At 38.8% G+C, this 15865-nt stretch overlaps 1 pseudogene; it reads left to right on the top strand.

The window, feature by feature from the left end:
- The first annotated feature begins 11883 nt into the window (after nt 1-11883).
- LOC125483050 lies at nt 11884-11998 on the top strand (annotated as a pseudogene).
- Nucleotides 11999-15865: the final 3867 nt, after the last annotated feature.

Here is a 15865-nt window from a genome sequence, read left to right as displayed (position 1 = left end):
GTAAAGCTGAAAAGATTTTTTTGCCTATCACACAATTGACTAATGAGATATAATGAATGCTGGTGTGATGCTTGATATGTGGGCCATACATCCCAAAGATGGGTGGATCATATCTAGCAGCGAGTCCATTCACCTGACTACATCAGGCAAGGTCCTTTCCATGCCCAACCAACCCACGCTTGCAAACTCAAAACATAATCTCCAATATTAGGTGTGATTCTGTGACTGACATGATTTTCAAAATAATGCTGATTATGATAAGAATTGTGCTGACAAACAAATAAAGATTGTCAGTTGGGCTTACATTGCGGCACGCTTATACATACTGAAGGTTACATGTATTAATGCACAGAATTTTTTTTTGTCACATGTACTCCACTACAGAGTACGGTGAAAAGTTTCTACAATGGCTGTCTTTGATAGTGCCGTCTTAGATACAAGTACCTGGGTAAAAATCTTACAGAGTGAAAAAAAAGCATTGTTACAGAGTGAAAAGAGTACATAAATTAGCATGAAACAGTGAAAAAGTCCAGAATGATTAGTGCCCATAAGCCATGAGGATCCTGTTCTTTGCAGACCAGGAAAAAGGTACACACATTGTGCCTGTTTCAACTTAAAGTTGGTGACAGTCATTCTCTGGTTCATTTCTCAGGGCAATGTCTTCACCACGTCTTCAACCCACCTGGTTTAAATTTTAAGCAAAGCTTGGCAGTTAACTGTTAATTATCAGCTAACTATTGCGTTCTCCATGGCAATGCCTCTATCAGTCAAAGACCACTTGTCAACCTATGTAGAAATGTTGTTCCCTTTTACATTGATATTCTTGAAAATGTTCGGACAAGTGCGAGTCTAAAACCTTCAACAAAATGTATCTCTTTTCAGTAATAGTCAATTTCTATACAAGCAAACAGTTATTTGTTATCTTTCTATAGATACTGCTACTTTGATGAAAATAGCATATGCTTTCTAGTGAAAAATTATTTCTATGCATCACGACAGCTATAGATTTTTAAAATATTAACCCCACTTAACCTCACATTGTTGATACAAATGAGACAGAGACATTAGAAAAAATGGGCAGGGTGCAAAGAAGATTTATATGGATGATACCAGGTCTGTTGGATCTAGACAAGAGATGGCTAAGAGACAACCCAAAAGCAATGACTGAAAAGTACAAAAGGGTTGGTTAGGGTGAATAAAGATAAAACACTTTCACTTGTGGAAAACTAAAAACTGCGGATCGTCAACACAAGATAGTCACTAATTAATCCAACGTGAAATTCCAGAGAATCTTTTTCACCTAGAGAGGGATGGGAATTTGGAACTTGCGACTACTAGGATTAGCTGAAGCAAATAACATGGATGCACCTAACTGTAAACTAGACAACTACTTCAGGAGGAAGGGAATAAATGGATATTTTAACAGGAGATGGGTGTAGATGGAGATGAACTGGGAGAATATAATTAAATAGGGAGAAAGACCACATTTAAATATATGTTGTGTGATTAATATTGGCCAGAATACCAGGAAATAACTCTTTGCTCTTCTTAGAAGAGGAGTGTCATGGGATATTTTATCCATTCAGAGGTTAAGCAGTTCTTCAGTTTACCATCTTGCCCTTGAAAGACAATATCTCCAACAATGCTTTCTCAGAATTGAGGTAATCAGTTCAGTGTCAGCGCAAATTTTGGTGCTGAAGCCTCTGATAGGGACTTTTAACCCAGTTTTCTGTCTTCTCACACCTGGAAGTGTTACCTATTGAGTCTCAACTGATACAAAGTAGTGCAAAACCATGATAATGTTTTCTCTCCCACATCCTCAACCACCTTCCCAAACTCCTCACATCTTGCTTCTCATAAAAATCAGAGATTTGAGGGCCTTCTACTACTTGACTGAATTTTTAGACAGCTGTAATCATGTGATGAGCACAGTTTCTAGATTCCTTGAGAATTATACACTATGGTGAGCAATAAGTGCTTGGAATGAACATTAAATGAAGAGAAGGATACAAATCTGGCTTTAAAACCAGTACAGCCTGCCAGGTTATAGAAGAAACAGCTTTTCTTTCTGCTGATATTAAGGGCTTTCAAAAAAAAAGTTTAAATATTCTTAACCCAGTTCCCATTTGATGCGACTTCATAACTCAAAATAGTTCACAATTTGGCATATTTTGGCTCTAATAGGCATCAACTGGACATTTTCACTTACAGACACTAAAAGGATAATTGGTAGGGGAAATGAAGTGTGTGTAAAAGGTGGATCAGTAAAGGGTTGGCAAAGATAGATCAAAAATGCTGTTCCTGAAACTGTAACCTTTCTGTTGGGTGAAGGTTTGGGAGTGGGGAATAGGGGATAGATGTGGTGGTTGCAGGATGGGGGTGCTAATTTACCAATTTATAAGTAGATAAAAATGCATTCTGACAAAATTACCATCTGCCTAGGCAACTGGTACATCCAACAGAGGTAATGTTCCTATCAAGTCATCTGGATTGTTTTATAGAAGGCAAGCTGCTGTTTAGTTTAAATACAAAACAGAAAGATTGGCGGAGATTTTGGAAAAATGATTTGGTCTTACAAGAATACACTGTAGTCTGTTTCATGTGAATTCATTAACAAAGGCCTCCACAAACACTGATTAACCTAGATATTATTGGAACATTAAAGTATTATAGAAAATTGGTTCTGCTTTTACAAAGGATTTTTGATCAAAGGTGTTATTATAGTAGAATAGAATATTTCATGGTAACATATACAGGGGTCTTTTTCCCTGCCTACAGATTAAAGATATTAATGCTGGACTATCCTTACTGTAGCAAATTAATGGGCAAAAATAGATCAAGTCAATCACACATGGCAATGTATTTGTATTCTCAGACTAGTCATAGTACCAAAGATCCACAATGATATTTGCCATTGAAAGATGTGCTTCTGAAGAGAACACAAGGTACAGTAAACCTAAGTGTACAAAGTCTGGAAAGACCTTTTTTTCAAAATTGAGATCAGTATTGTTTGGAAAGAGCAAGAATTGGTATAAGCTGATGACAGGGAGGTGCCATTTTGTAACGCCGACTTCCTTCTTGACCAGTCTTACCATGTAGCATCAACATTGTTGACTCATTGCAAAATTGTCTCCAGTTTATAGGACTTTTGACTTCGTAGTTACTCCCAGTTGCATTGCAGGACAGATTCCATTGCACCACAAGCAAAGTAACCATGTGCATGCAGCTACATGGAAGATGCAACTGGAGCCACACCTCTTTTTTTGCCATTCTGTCAAAAGTCATCATGACACAACTGGCTAACTCAGACCTTCTACCAACAACACAAGTGTGGGTATACTTTGTTCATTGGCTGAGGAGGATGGGATGACAATTGTGCTGAATTGTTTTGAAACATTTATGAGTTGACAAGTAATCTCCAGAATGCTGCTGGGAGCAACCCAGAGGAAGAAACTGGGGGGGACTGTTAAAGAAATGCACATTCATTACATTTTCTTTTCATTCCTCAGCGCTTTAGCTTATACGTGATAGTACTTCGGCAAATTAAGGAAAAGTGATTTTTTTTGACTGCCAGTCAAGGAGTATCCAATGGCCTTTCAATGCAATTTCTACTAATCTACTGACCATTTGAATATATTCTTGTGCCAGTGTTAGCTGACATTGTAAATTGTAATGTCTTTTCAAGCGTTGTCTCACTTTAATTCAAATTAGCCATCATCAGCTCTCTTCTGAAAAAACTAACACATCACATCACCTCTCTTTGCAAACTATTGTCTTATCGCCAGCCTCCCTATCCTCTCTAAAGTCTTTGATTGTGTCATCATCTCCCAACTTCAGCTCCACCTTCCTTAGAACTCCATGTTGAAATGTGTTTTTCTCCTGCCACACTACTGAATCAATATTCATCAAAGTCATAAATCACAACCTATGTGACTAAGTTAAAGGTCAACTATTTCTTCTCGTCCTTCTGAACTTATCTGTAACTTTGGACCATACCATCCTTCCCCCAACATCTCTGAGAAGGAGAGGGCTGAGTCCATAGAGAAATTTGAAAGCAAGAAGGGATATTTTTAAATTGAGGTGTTGTTTAACCAGGCTTCAAGATCAGTGAGCATGCGGATGATGGTTGATAGGCATTGGTTGTGAGTGAGGACAGCAAAGTTTTAGATAATTACAAGTTTGGAAGCAGAGGGAGTGCAAATTTGGAAGTTTGCAAAGGCGGGAAATGAGGGTTTGAGCAGCTGATGAGCTGAGACAGAAGTAGAGATGAGCAATGATATGGAGATAGAAATAAGTGGTGTTAATGTTGGCACAGGTATGTGACAGGAGTCTAACTCATGCCAAACATATCACCAAGGTTATGAATTGGATTTGACAGCTGTTGTGACAGCCACTTGGGATCTGGATGGAATCAGCTGTAAGGGAAAGATGTTTGTTGCAGAAACCAAAAATCATGGTTTCTGTCTTCCCAATATAAATTTGGAGGTAATTGTTGCCTTCACAGTTATTTTTAAATTGAGTAAAATAGGAAAACAAATCTAAAAATATCCCATTTCTGGGCAGCCAGTTGAGAATGTATACCTGTATCTATATGGACATATCCGTTAGCAAAATAAAATGTACATACCCAAAATTGCACACCGAGAATGTGTGACATTATTTTTGTGTGTTTACTTTATCTGACATCTTAGTTCATAATAACAAAGGCACATGTGAACTAATATGTAGAATAAACTAGGTAAAATCCTCGCTTAAATAAAATATTCTATTTAAAACAAGTACCTTGTGTTTAATTCCGTTAAGGAAATTGTGTTGTTTTCTGGCTGGTTCTAGTGAATGAAGATTTTTGTTTTGTTGATACCTACATGGATAAACTGCTTTAAAAATTCTGGTTATTGACCTTATAGGTTTTGAAAATGGTGTCTCTTTATTTATTTGATCAAACCCTTCCTGATTGTAAATGCTTGCATCTCCTTTTGGTTTTCTCTGCTTTAAGGAGATGAGACTCAGTTTCTCCAAGAAATTTATTTTCTTCCTAAAGTGTTGTGACCAGAATTGGACATAATGTCCCAGCTGGCAGTCAGCTTGTGTTTTACATATGATTAACAAACCTTCCTAGTTTTTGTACATGACATGTTTCTACTTATAATGTCCAGGGTTTATATATTCTTAAATATTGTGTTAATTTGTCCTGCCATCTTCAGAGATCTTTCTGTTTTTGCATCCCTGTTATAATGTTACAATTCGTTTGTAATGGATTATTGACCATTTTTCTATTCCAATACCCATTCTCCTACCTCCACATGCTGCCTAACAGGGTCTGTGAATTTTTGGTGATGTAATCTGAAAGAAAATCAGGAGTTAATCTCAAATATCTGTCTTTTGACCCACCAATGTTGGGTTACTAGGAAAGGGTTTAAGCGAGCAATTAATGAAAGACAGTATTAATTGCTAGCATCAACTCCAAGGGCTGAATGGCCAACTTCTCTGCTGCAATAACTATATCACTCCATCATCGAAGGACTTTACGTAAGAAATCTGATCCATAATCTGCTCTCTTTATTGCAGTGAGCAACTGTAATTCTTATAAAATTAAAGAATCATACAGGATAACTGGTCCATCATATCTCTGCTGATTCGCTGTATGAAACAACACCCTTTAGGAAGGGAGTGAATGCTTTGGGTACAGGGAGCGTACAAAAGACATTAATGAGAAGGACTCCAGAAATGATGAATTACAGGATGAAACTGGAGAAACCGGGATTATTCTCCTTAAAGCAGAGAAGGCCTAGAAGAGATGCAAGCACTTAAAATCAGGAAGAATTTGATAGAATAAAGAAAAAAGAAACTGTTTCCAGTGACTGCACATCCATAAACAGATTTAAAGTGATTTGCAAAAAATAACTGAGGCAACATGAGGGGAAATCTTTCTAACACCAGAAGCAGTTAGGATTTGGAATGCATGAGCTGACAGGGTGGTGCATGCAATAGCTTCAATAGAAGCCTGTAAACTGAATTGGGTCAGTAATTGACAGAGAAAAAGAGATCACAGTAAATAGGAAAAAAAAGTGGGGCAATGGTTTGCTTTTTGAAACAGCTAATGCAGGCTTGATAGGGTGAATGTCATGTTCCACTGCTGCATTAGTGTTTGGTTCTAAATTTACTGAACAGCAAATATTCTACCCATACCAAGCCCATTGCTTATTAAGTGTGTAGAATATAATAAAATATAATTGACTTTTAAATGAAAGGCATACATTGAGAAGTAATTAAGTGGATCTCTCCAAAAAAATCCCTTTAACTGCCCATCGAGACATCCCATACTCTACATTATGTTGGTATTTACATATTCATTCCAGGATTAAAAGGCCGATTATCTACAAGTCACAGTGGCACGGTGGCTCAGTGGTTAGCACTGCTGCCTCACAGTGCCAGGGATCTGGGTTTGATTCCACCCTCGGGTGACTGTCTGTGTGGAGTTTGCATATTCTCCCCATATCTGTGTAGGTTTCCTTCAGGTGCTCTGGCTTCCTCCCACAGTCCAAAGATGTGCAGGCTGGTGGATTGGCCATGCTAAATTGCCCATAATGTTCAGGGATGTGTAGCTTAGGTGGGTTGTAGGGGGATGGGTCTGGGTGGGATGCTCCAAGAGTTGGTGTGAATTTGTTGCGCTGAAGGGCCTGTTTCCACAGTGTAGGGATCCTATGATTCTAAGACACTGGAGCACAATTAGAAAAATTTCTAGTCCTCCCAGTTCATTCATTTTTAGGTCACAGATACTTCATTAAAAATGTTGTTTTATTAAAAATTCTTTCTCTTTTCATGCTATATATGAAATTCATGTGTATCAGGAGAGACAACAGGCTGAATAAGATGGTCTTACACAACTTCTTTTGGAAACTGGATTCAAACTGAGGAGCTGCTAGTGTTACTAACTCTAGCCACTAGATACAAGTATGGGTGCATATGTGAGGACATGAGGCACCCTGGGTGATGTAAGGCAAGTGACAGGAATCTGCCTGGTGACACGTTCCAAACTCTTCGCTGAAGGACCCATGTCTGCTCTCTTCTCCAATACACAACCAGTTCCAGAAGTAGTGATGAGCCCCCATTATCAAACTTCAATAATAAAAAGGCGATTGCTTTGAAAGAAGGGATTAAATCACTTGAAACATTAAAAATAGCAGTAGTAACTTTCCCAAGTTGTATTTATTTTCAGGAATAACAGAGGAATTTGGAATTGCTGGTACCCCATTTTGTTTTCTTTCCTCATGTAATACAGTTGAGTGTCTCCAACAACAATCTGCACCTGCATAGCACCTTTCACATGTAAAATAGTTCAGGGATCATCAGAGAAGTTCCAGCAGACAAAATTTGACACCAAGCCATATGTGGAGCTTTTAGGGTTGGTGACGAAAAACTTGTTCAATGAGGTAGTTTTTACTAAGCAACCTAAAAGAAGTAGATAGAATTAAAGAGGCAGAGAGATTCCATACTTAAGAGCTCGGAAAATGATGGCACAGCCACCAATGGTAAGATAGTGGTAAAATACAAATATCTGGGAGGGTTGTAGAATTACAGGAGGTTACAGTCACAGGCAAAGGCAAATCCACAGAGGGATTTGAAACAAGATTGAACATTTGAACATTTTAAATTGGAAGCATTGTCCAGGATCAGAAAGACACAGGTGATGGTTGACTGAGATTTGGCGCAAGTTAGCATATGAGAGCCAAATTAGTGACAAACAACACTGGTGTCTGTTCATCCTAGCTTTGACAGGGCACTGTTTGAGCTGTGGATATGGTTCTGGTATTCATTTGATTCACCATGCAGGCTTTGATAGCACAAATACTCTCACAATGGGAATAGCCCATGGAATCTCGATTGCAAATAGGCTGGTTTAAAAGTATTAGCTCCATTCTAAGTGTCACAATGAGACCAGCTTGAATTGCTGTAAAGGAGACAATTTAACCTTTAAAAGTAGTTAATTAGTTTAAAAATAAACAGAAATCTGACCACATTACCAACTGGATAACTTTTACAAAGTGCTGTTTCATCCCAAATCTTGGGAGGCAATACTGCCATCTAGTGACTAAAAGGGACAGATTTTAGTTTGTTTCTCGCAGTTCCTTCAATGTAAAGACTGATTTGTGCCATGACCTCTCTCGTAACATACTTTGTAGACTCCTCAGTTATACAGAATCTATCCTTCTCCACAAGCTACCCAGTTTTCTTAATGTTCTTACAGCGCAGTTTCCTGTAAGTGTGGGAGAGAAGCTTCACTCTATTGTCTAAAACTCTGTTGTGCTGAAACCGAGAAAGCAATTTGTACCCACAAATAGCAGATAATTTGAAATATTGCTTCAAATATTGCTTTTCATATTTATACCTCAAACACTTCAGTGACAAATTGCATTCTGCTGCCCATCTTTTGCTTTTCGGATTAAAGGCAACAGTCTCACAATATGCAGAGATCTGACATGCACAAAAGTCATTGTTATTATTAGCCCTTTAGGAGCTAATTAAAGTGATATTCAATTTGTTTTAATCATTACATCATTTCAATACTGAGCATTGACCATTTTAAATGTCTCCTAACATCAGTTGAGTACAAATAGTTTGTTTGAATCACAATGGCATCAAATTGTGTAGCAAGGTGCCATACTGAATCTAATAGAACATGAAAGGAATGCTGTATGGTCTAGGAGACCAGCCAACAACTGGAAGAGCAAGACGAATAACAGCAATGGAACAGAAATGTTAAAAGCATTAAAACTCTCCTACCTGAAGGAATACTATAATGGCTTTTGAGCTTTCTGTTTCACCAAACTGCGATTTGACTGGGAGATTGGCAAAGCCAACCTTTGTTACGAACATATGAAGAAAGAATAGTTCAGTTGGCCCATCGATCCTGCTCCACCCTTGATCCGATCATGGTCTCAGCACTACGTTCTCACCCCTATAACTTCTAACTCCTTTGTTAGTCAAGAATCTATCTACTTCTGTCCTAAAAATATTCAACGCCTCTGTCACGACTGTGTGCTGAGGAAGAGAATTCCAAAAAATTCAGGACCCTCTAAAATTGTCCTTACCTTCATCTTAGTTTTAAACTGTGTCCGCTAATTCTGAGCCCTTCCACAGGAGAAAATACCCACCTTGTCAAGTTCTCTCAGGACATTATATGGCTCAATAAGATCATCTATTATTCTTCTAAACTCCAATGGATATATGCCCAGCCTGTCCAAGCTTTCCTCACAGATAATCCTCTATCTCAGGTATCAGTCAAGTCAACATTCTCTGAACTACGTCTCATGCAGTTTCATTCTTTCTTAATTAAAGAAATCAAAACTGTACGAGTATTCCCGATGTGATTGCCTAGGCCTTGAATTACTCACTTACCTTCTATCCCTTTGCAAATTCCTTACATCTTCATCAAAACTTGCTTTCCTAACTATCTTTGTGTCATCAGAAGTTTAGCTGCCATACATTTATTTCATTCATCCAAATTAATAATATATTGTAAATAATTAAGACCCCAGCACTGATCTCTGTGGCCTGAAACGTTGACTTTCCTACTCCTCGAATGCTGCCTGACCTGCTGTGCTTTTCCAGCTCCATATTTATTCATTCTGACTTCCAAGCATCTGCAGTTCTTTCTGTCTCTAAATCACAACTTGCAAAACTGAAATTAACCTATTTCTGCCTACTCTCTGCTCCCTTATAGCCACCCAATTCTGTACCCACACTAGGATCTCTTATTTTGTATGGTAACCTCTGATAAAGCATCTTGTCAAATGTCTTCTCTAAATCTAAGTGCAGAACATCAAATTTAAAGTGCCTTTTCAGAATCGTAAAATTAAAGGGAATAGATCTACTACTTCAATAGTCTCTTCTTTTAAGACTCCAGGATGAGCTCTATCAGGACCTGGGGACTTGTCAAATTATTTCTGATAATTTTCTTGATATCGTTTTCCTGGTCAATGCAATCGTTTGATGTGCCTCCCTTAATTTCAGCTACTGATTCTGGGATGTTACTTGCATCCTCTATAGTCAAAATCCACGGCACAGACGTTGCAAGAGAAATTTGTACCAAACCGTCAAAACACCTAAGGTGGAACCATTTTGAATGTTTAGTGTCAGTACTGTACTTCTTATAAACAGCTGCTGCAATGAAATGATGAAGATGTTGATGGAGTCTTTGAAGAAAAATTGTATGCCATGTGAACCCAATTCATGGACCATCATTACAGTGCTCCTGGGGGCTCTTGTGGGGTAGTGGTAGTGTCCCGATCTCTGAGATGGGAGAACTGGGCTCTAGGCTTACCTGTCCAAGAGGTGTGCCATAATACATTTGAACTGAGCCAAAAAGATGCAGTTCAAGTCATACTTGGCCCAGAAGTGTGTCCTAACATGTCTGAATGAGTTGATGTAAAGATATCTATATGGCTGCAGCATTTCTGCCATTAGGTGGCAGAAGTGCACTTTGTGATAATATGACACAAGGGACATCTCGCGGCCAGAGTTAAGCGAATGCAATTCAATGAGTGCATCAAAATGGATAAGTCCACATAGCATCCACAACAATTTGATCATAGATTTAAAATTCAGTCTTCAAAATAGGTTTGAACAAGGAACATTTCATTCAATGGCAAGTCAGCTCCCTTTTTTATCTCCATCAGCACTGCCTTCAAACCACAAAGACATTAGCACTCCGTCAATATCCCCAGTTTTCGTCATTTTACCACTGGCAGCAACACATCAGTGACCTGGCCCTTAAGCTTTGGAGATTTCACCATAAATCTCTCAATCTCTTTCTCATTTCCTTTAAGGAATGTTTTAATACCTATGTCTTTGACTAAGCTTTTGGCCATGCAACCTGCTCACATGGCTCAAAGTCAAATTTGATCTGATACAAACATTGACGTGAATAAGCAAGAGTTTTTCTGACAATGCCCATGTTAAACATGCCATTTTATGTTGTTGAAGGTGCTACATAAATGCAAACTATTATTGCAGCTCCCCAAAAAGGGACTGTGATAAGAGATCCTCAGGCAAATCAGCTGAAAAAGAGCATTTTAAAATCAGAGTAAATTAGAATCATTCATTCACTTTTTACCAAGAAAAGATTATCTAGCACGTCTTGTCGTTCTTCCATTAGTAAATATCATGGACAGCTTGAGAGACTGGCACATTAATTATATTGTTAAGATACATAAGTAAAGGAAATTATTTAATTGAGTACTTAGAGCACCTATAAAGGAAGATTGCTGGGACACTGGATTGGTAGGTAACAGACTGATGTGTGATGCTGCCATTTTTAAATAAACCAATTGCAAAGAAAAGGACTGTATCCTGAAGAAGGGTTATACCCGAAACGTTGACTGCTCCTTTCATCCAGATGTTTGCTGTGTTCTTCCAGCCTCCTGTTTGTCTACCTTGGATTCCAGCATCTGTAGCTTTTTTGTCTCTGTAAAGAGAAGGATCCGTGTCACAATATGGCTTAGGATCCATTTAACACATGAATCTCTGTGGAGTTTTCCTTGTTAGGTCTTTGGCAAGAATCTAGGTAGAAATGGTATGAATTGTCACCTTTATCCATTTGTGCATTTTCTCCAGGAGCTCTACCAATTCTCCATGAATCGTCTCCCATGGAAGTCATAGAAATTTTGTTTAATCTCTGTTGCAGAGTTAAAATCCTGCAACCATCTCCCTTATATCATTGCGGATGAACTTACACCCAATGGACTGCAGCAGTTCAAGTAGATGGCACCCCACCATTTTGTCCAGAGCATTTAGATGGGCAATAAATGCTGGCCAAGCAAGTGATGTACACACTGCCTGAATGGATAAAAAAAACCTTGAACTATCATTGAGACACTACCTGCATTTAATGAGCAAGTTAATAATCCCCTTGGTAAGGATGGAAGGGATCCTAGTGGCCTTACAACACAAATTGTTAAGGCACTGCCATCTACTTCGTGGCATCTAACCATTTTGGGCCCCTCTTGTGGCACAGTGGTAGTGCCCCCATACCTGAATCAGGAGGCCCGGGTTGAAGTCCCACCTGTTTCATAACATCTCTGAACAGGTTGATTAGAAAAATAGGTCAATGGAGAAAAGTCTCTGAGTGGAAACACAATCCCAAATTTCTTTCTTTATAGCTTTTGCTGTTACATGAATATCACTGCACATTTTCAGAAAACCATACTGTATGTGTCTGAATCGGGCCAACTTCACTAGTAAGAATTTTTCCAACCTAGTCTCAAGATCTTTCAGAGGTATCATTGGATATTTTCAAATTGATGAGTGAGAGTTATCTCCTTCTGATGGTTAAAGTGATTTTGAACAGTCAATCCAGATCCAACACACTTAAATCCACTGCATATAAAATACTCACAGTGCAGTGCAAATTGCCACTATATTGTTGCGCTCACTCAAACAAACCTTGCAGATGGCCAGTGGGGAATTGAAATGCAGTAAGTGGCATCTTTTGGTATTTGTACTTAGGATGAAGGATGCTTTACTCTGCATTTAACTCACATTCAGTCACAAATGTTCAACATTATGACAAAGTTAAAATATTTACTTTTGGAATTCCCCACTTAAATGAGTGCAAAAGAAATTGAATACTTTCCTTATATTATCACAAATCCATCTCACAGCAGTTTTAGAAGACAACATCCTTCACACACATTACTTTCAGGCTAGTACAGGTCTTCCTACACATTATTTTCTGCTAGCACCTATTTTAAAATAGGTAACAGGGATTTCTGTTGCTGCCATCACTAGCTCATCCTTTGAGATGAATCTTCAAAGAAAAACAGAATGACAACTGCAGAGCTCAAAAATAACCTTACCATAGGCCACCTGATTAAGGGATCAAATTTTAAATTTTCAAAAGTTTAAATTCCACTGAAAGAAGTAATTAAGATAATGCAGGGATTTAAAGAATTTTCAAAAGGACAACCAAAACTTGTGGCCATAAATATAAGAGACAACAAGGTGTAGAGCTGGACAGCCATAAATGTAAGATAGTCACCAGTTAATTTAAGAGGTAATTATGTGTCCAGAGAGTGGAGAGAATACACAACTCTCTATCAAATGGAGTTGATGAGTGGAGTTGCATTGGAATATTTAAGGGGAAAATCGATAAATGCATGAGGGTGAAAGGAATAGAGGTTTATGCCAATAAGGTGAGATGAAGATAATTGGGAGGAGATCTTTGTGAAGCATAAACATTCATACAGAGCAGTTAGACAACATTACCTGTTTCTATGCCATTCTTACCTTGAGAAAGCTTCCATTGGATGGTGTTGTAAAAAGAAAACCTTTTCCTTAACCAAATGGTCTTTCAGTTTAATGTTACTTTTAAGTAACTTTAAAATACCTTTATTCCTGATGTACCTTTGCTTCTATGTGATATTTCAGTAGATTGAGATGTTCACTTGCATCAGCTTGGCTCATTTGATAACATTCCAATTTCTGATTCAATGATGTTGGAGTTCAATGATGTTGAAAAACATTCCAGGGAGGCATTGAGGTAGAGGCTGTTGTCATAGAAATGTAGAAAATAGGAGCATGAGTGGGTCATTCAGTCCTTCATTCTTACTGCACCATTCTATATGGCCATGGCTGATCATCCAATTCAATACTCTGTTCCCAATTTCTCCTCATAACCTTTGATCCCTTTAGCTCCTAACTTCTTCTCGAAAGCTAAAGTTAATATTATTATTGTGAGTCTGGAGCCACATTTAGGCCAGACCAGACATGAACAGCATTTTATTTCCTGAAATAATATGGGTGCACTGATTGGTTTTTTTACAATAATCATTGATAGTCATCATGGTCACAGCTAACTATACATTGCAGGTTTATCAATTGAATTTGAATGTCACTATTTGCCTGAATTGGCTTTGAACCTGTGTCCTCAGCGCATTAAGATTTTAGGATTTTAGGTCTCAGGGTTACTAGTCTACTGATGTTACCCCTGCACCACTATTTCCTCTTGATCAAATCCCCAAGATCCCTTTGATCAAATGCCAAACTGAGCCCAATTGACCCATTCTAGCAGCTCACATGGGCATCAAAATCCCATGACATTATTCAAGGGTCACAGGGTTCTCTGGTATCTGATCCACATTCAACCTTTACCTGAAATCACTAAAAAACAGATAAAATGAATGTGCATATCATTCCTTGTCAAATTACGTCAGCCAGTACATCCCAAAAATTATTGAATGTGAAACACTTAATGAAATTTCAGGCAGACATGATAAGACATTATATAAAAGTAAGATTTTTTTGTGAGTTTGGCCTACAATTCATCTATTCAACATTTCTCAGTTTGAGATACTGAACCTACTCTAAGAAGCTGTGTTATAAGGATATCTCCTCTTTCCTTCATTATATGAAAGCAAATACCTCAGTTGTTCAATGCTAATGAATTCTATGATATCCTTTGAACTTTGGTGGTCAGCTAGAGAGTTTCTAGCCGGCACTGGACATGAGAATCCATTCTTATGCTTCAAACCTATTGTCAACAATGGCTGAATGACACTCCCTATACTTCCTAACATTTCATGGGCCGTTGAGCATCAATCTATCATCATCAGGAGTCAAATAGAGATCAGTTTGAACAGGGCGAGAAACAATGGGTGGAAACTTATAGGGGTCTCAGTGATGTAGGCTAGGGCATCATGTTTAGCAGAATTTGATAACAAGTGCAGTGCAGCCAATCTCAAATTTGACAGCACCTCACTCTTATGCTTTTATGCTTTTCATGCTTTGCACAGGAAGTGTGGTGAGATGCTAATTAATGGGGATTAGTGATCATCAAGCACCTTGTTAATGCCATAATGCACCTCATTTAATGTTCAGCTTCCCATCTTACCAAACTCGCCAAACAAACTAGACATTAGGAAAACTCGACACAAAAACCAGAGCCACCACCTGGTGAATTATGCTTGCTGCTCATTCCAGAGTCAGTGTTGGAATTTGAGCACCAGAATCTCAGGGTATGCTTCATGGGCACTGGCCACATGCACTCAGTGTCCATGGGCATTGGTGTGCCAGTGTCCGTGGACCCTCGTGGCACATTCCCGATTCACTTACGGGATGCTTCTACACTTCAATGCTGCACTGGCAACTATCATTTAATGCAGAAACACAGACACTGTGTGTTCAGGGACACACACCCAACCTATAGACTGGACCAGGATGCATCCCTAAACTCTTTGCTCACTGACATAGCGTTCACTCGTCTGAATCTGGATGCACATAGTGTCTCTTCTTTGCATTGCCTTGCCTTTCCTTTTTGCACTTTACTCCTTCACCCACAGATGCCAGACTTTGATTACTGTAATATATGGCTGTCTTGCAGACATAAAGCCAGGAAGCATGTCATGGTTGTCAGCGTGTCTCAGTTAAGTCAGGAGATGTCAGCACAATAAATCAAAGGCAGTCTCGGTACCAGCCCAGGAGCTTGGACATGGTCAGCCAGCCTCTCAAAGCGGTCAGATTCAGGATCATCTCCACATAATGGTTAAGGATTCGAATGTTGGACAACGCACCACTGTTTCTGCCCTATTGGCTGCTTTACTTTTGGAATGAAAGAGAGGTAGGAATTCCATAAGATAAAGATGGGTGGTACAGCTATTACTATTGATGGAGGTAAGGATGTATCCCAAGCAAATGAGCAAGCAACACACAGGGCATGTGGAGTTCAGGTGGGTGGGAGCCAGTGGAAAAGATGTTGCATGCAATAGTGATAGTGTTAGAGTATGAGCCTTAGTGTGTGTGAGGTGTCAGGCAGAAGATGTTGGCACTTACACTGGCGGAATGGAAAAGGACATTGATCTTCTTCCTG

The sequence above is a fragment of the Rhincodon typus genome, chromosome 4 (genome assembly GCF_021869965.1).
Source record: "Rhincodon typus isolate 14 chromosome 4, sRhiTyp1.1, whole genome shotgun sequence".
Classification (NCBI taxonomy): domain Eukaryota; kingdom Metazoa; phylum Chordata; class Chondrichthyes; order Orectolobiformes; family Rhincodontidae; genus Rhincodon; species Rhincodon typus.
This window is presented reverse-complemented; position numbering and strand designations above follow the sequence as displayed.